Source organism: Gossypium arboreum, chromosome 3, assembly GCF_025698485.1.
Source record: "Gossypium arboreum isolate Shixiya-1 chromosome 3, ASM2569848v2, whole genome shotgun sequence".
NCBI classification, from domain to species: domain Eukaryota; kingdom Viridiplantae; phylum Streptophyta; class Magnoliopsida; order Malvales; family Malvaceae; genus Gossypium; species Gossypium arboreum.
In genome coordinates, this window is record NC_069072.1 from 76069284 (window position 1) to 76072644 (window position 3361).

The window sequence follows — 3361 nt, forward strand, 5'->3', positions numbered from 1 at the left end:
ATGCATTTTCCCATATTCTAGACAATAAATATTACGTTCGAGCATGTCGGTGACTCGGTTTAGCGGTCCCGAAACCACTTCCGACTAGGGCCAATTTTGGGATGTCACAACTCTCCCCACTTAAGAAATTTTCGTCCCAAAAATCTTACCGTAAATAGGATTGGGTATCGCTCTTTCATAGAGTTCTCGGTTTCCCAAGTAGCTTCTTCTATCCCGTGTTTGAGCCATAACACTTTCACTAGCGGAACCTGCTTGTTTCGCAACTCTTTCACTTCACGTGCCAGGATACGAATCGGTTCTTCCTCATAACTCATATTGGCTTGAATTTCAACCTCTGATGGACTAATGACGTGCGATGGATCAGATCTATAGCGTCGAAGCATCGAAACATGAAAGACATCGTGAATCTTTTCGAGTTCAGAGGGCAAAATTAGACGATATGCCACTGGACCGACTCGCTCGGATATCTCATATGGCCCAATGAACCTCGGGCTCAACTTGCCCTTACGGTAGAATCGAGTATCTTTTTCCAAGGTGAAACCTTGAGAAACACTTTATCTCCCACGATGCTCGATGTCTTTACGCTCAGATCCGCGTCGACTTCGACGATCGGAGGCTATTTTCGACTTTCACGGATTACTTTCACTTTCTGCTCAGCATCTCTAATCAAATCCACCGAAAATTTTGCTTTCACCGAGCTCGGTCAAAACAATGGTGTACGGCATTTACGACCGCACAAAGCCTCGTAGGGTGCCATCTTAATACTTGATTGAAAGTTTGTTGTTGTGGCGAATTCAATCAACGGCAAATACCGTTCCCATGAACCACTGAACTCGAGGATGCAACATCTCAACATATCCTCAAGTATCTGAATTATCCGCTTGGATTGACCATCGGTTTGGGGGTGAAAGGCGGTGCTGAAATGCAACTTGGTACCCAAAGCTTCTTGCAACTTTTTCCAAAATCGCAAGGTAAATCTCGGATCTCTATCCGACACGATGGAAATAGGCACCCCGTGCAATCTCATAATCTGAGAAATGTACAATTCGGCTAGTTTGTCCATTGAAAAATCCGTACGTACGGGGACAAAGTGAGCCGACTTAGTCAATCTATCTACCACGACCCAAACCGCATCCTTCTTACTCGCTGACAATGGCAGTCCGGATACAAAGTCTATGGTGACTCGATCCCATTTCTACTCAGGTATCGTGATCGGCTGAAGTAATCCTGAAGGCACTTGATGTTCCGCTTTCACTTGTTGACATATTAAACATCCGAAACAAAGTCGGAGATGTCTCGTTTCATACCATGCCACCAAAACCGACGCTTTCAAATCGTTGTACATCTTCGTACTCCCGGGTGGATTGCCATTCGGCTACAATGGGCTTCGTTCGAATTATCGAAATAAGTTCAATTCTTTGGAGCGCATGACGACTTTTGAACCTCAAACAATCGTCATCATCGATTTGAAACTCGAGCCCTTGTTCGAACACACTCAAATCGCTTTTGCGACCAACTCGTCGTCGACTTTCTCGAGCTTCACGAATTTGATGTATCAATAATGGTTTGGCTTTCAATTCAGCTACTAACACATTGTCGGATCGAGCAGACAAGTGCACATTCATCGCTCAGAAGCGAATAATGATTTACGACTTAAGGCATCCGCAACCACATTCGCCTTTCTCGGGTGATAGTCAATGACCACTCATAATCCTTTAACAGCTCGAGCCAACGTCTTTGTCGCAGATTTAAGTCTCTTTGAGTCATCAAATATTTGAGACTTTTGTGATCCGAATACACATGGCACTTCTCACCAAATAAGTAATGTCGCCAAATCTTTAAGGTGAATACGATGGCGCCAATTCGAGATCATGGGTCGGATAATTTTTCTCGTGTGGCTTTAATTGCCTCGGCGATAGGCCACAACTCGACCTTCTTGCATCAATACGCAACCTAACCCAAGTAGGGATGCGTCACTATAAATAACAAACTCTTTGCCCGTTTGGGTTGCACTAGAATTGGGGCTTCACCAAATAAGTTTTCAATTGATCAAAACTTTTCGACATTTCTCCGTCCATTCGAACTTAACATCCCTTTGGAGTAGCCGTCATTGGCGTGGCTATCGTTGAGAAACCTTTACAAATCGTCGGTAATAACCGCAAGCCCCAAAAAGCTCGAACCTCGAAGAATATTTCTGGAGGCTTCCAATTAAGTATGGCTGAAATTTTATTCGGGTCGACTCGAATACCCGATGCAGATACCACATGACCCAAGAAGCTAACCTCTCTTAACCAGAACTCACACTTGCTGAACTTAGCATATAATTGCTTATTCCATAAAATTTGTAGCACTAACCTCAGGTGTTCAGCATGTTCGGTCTCATTTCTTGAATAGACCAAGATGTCATCAATGAACACGACTACAAACCGATCAAAATATGGTCTGAAGATCCGATTCATTAAATCCATAAATGCCGCAGGGGCATTAGTAAGCCCAAACGGCATCACTAGGAACTCGTAGTGACCATATCTCGTTCTGAAGGCAGTCTTGGGTACGTCCGAATCTCGAATTCGTAATTGATAATAGCCCGATCTCAAATCTATTTTCGAGAACACTGAAGCTCCCTTCAGTTGATCGAACAAATCGTCGATACGCGGTAACGGATATTTGTTCTTTATCGTCACTTTATTAAGCTGACGATAGTCGATGCACAGCCTCATGGTTCCATCCTTCTTTTTCACAAACAACACTGGCGCACCCCAAGGTGAAAAACTCGGACGAGCAAAACCTCTGTCCACCAATTCTTGCAATTGAGCTTTCAACTCCTTTAATTCCGTTGGTGCCATACGATACGGAGCTATCGAAATTGGAGTGGTACCAGGTACCAATTCAATGCCAAATTCTATTTCCCGAACAGCAGAAACCCGGAAATTCTTCGGGAAAACATCCGGTATTCACAAACCAGCGCACAGATTCGGGTTTCTTTTCGACTCCTTGTCATCGAGCACATACGCAAGGTACGCTTCGCACCCTTTTCTTACATATTTCTGGGCCAACATTGCTGATATTACAGCTGGCAACCCCTTAAGTCCGTAGACTCAACCCGAATTATCTCGTTATTCGCGCACCTCAAATCGATGGTCTTGCTTTTGCAAATTACAACCGCATCGTGCATGGTCAACCAATCCAAACCAAGAATAACATCGAATTCATCGAACGACAAAAGCATCAAGTCCGCCGGAAAACAAGAACCTCGGAATACTAGGGGACTTTTCTTGCACACTTTGTTGACAAGCACGTAATGACCCAAGGGTTTGACACCGAATTACAAACTCGAGAGACTCAATAGGCAAAGTCTTCT